Raw genomic sequence first — 858 nt, 5'->3', positions numbered from 1 at the left:
TTCCTTAGCCTATCCAGGCAAAAACGCCCAAAACCAGCACATTCCAGTGCCTATCCGGGCAAAAACGCCCTAAGCCTGCGCATTCCAGCGCCCCGCAGCATGCCACCCTCCTATAGGGTTTGCGCAACCAACCCGCCTAACCACCAGTGGCAACCAAAGGTGCTGTTAGCGACGACTTCTGAAGACGCAACGAGACGCGACGGGTTTGCGCCCAGACGCGACGAGGCGATGCGGGATCTGCGCCCAACCGTGCCTACACCCGCCGACTTGATGCGGGAGCTGCTGGCCCAAGCATGCCTAGCGTGCAAGGCCTGCGTGCAAGGCTAGTGTGCAAGGCTCGTGGGCAAGGCTAGTGCGCAAGGCTAGTGCCCAAGGTCTGTGTGCAAGGCTAGTGCCCAAGGCTAGTGAGCATGGCCTGTGTGCAAGGCTAGTGTGCAAGGCTTGTATGCAAGGCTAGTGTGCAAGGCTGGTGTGCAAGGCTTGTGGGCAAGGCTGGTGCGCAAGGCTAGTTCCCAAGGGTTGTGTGCAAGGCTAGTGCCCAAGGCAAGTGCGCAAGGCTCGTGCCCAAAGCTAGTGCGCAAGGCTTGTGTGCAAGGCTACTGCGATGGGCCAGTGCCCAAGGCTTGTGAGCAAGGCTTGTATGCATGGCTTGTGTGCAAGGCTAGCGTCCAAGGCTTGTGCGCATGGCTTGTGCGCAAGGCTTGTGTCCAAGGCTTTTGTGCAAGGCTCGTGCGCAAGGCTAGTGTGCAAGGCTTGTGCGCATTGGCAGGTAGCCCACCAGCATGCACGATCCAAATGCCACTCACGCGACAACACGGTGCCAAGCCGGGCATGGTGTGCACTCAAAACCAATCAACG

The sequence above is a fragment of the Tasmannia lanceolata genome, unplaced genomic scaffold (genome assembly GCF_043159265.1).
Source record: "Tasmannia lanceolata isolate RefF3 unplaced genomic scaffold, GAP_Taslan_0.1 ptg000119l, whole genome shotgun sequence".
In the NCBI taxonomy this organism is placed as follows: Eukaryota; Viridiplantae; Streptophyta; class Magnoliopsida; order Canellales; family Winteraceae; genus Tasmannia; species Tasmannia lanceolata.
Note: the sequence above shows the minus strand (reverse complement) of the source record.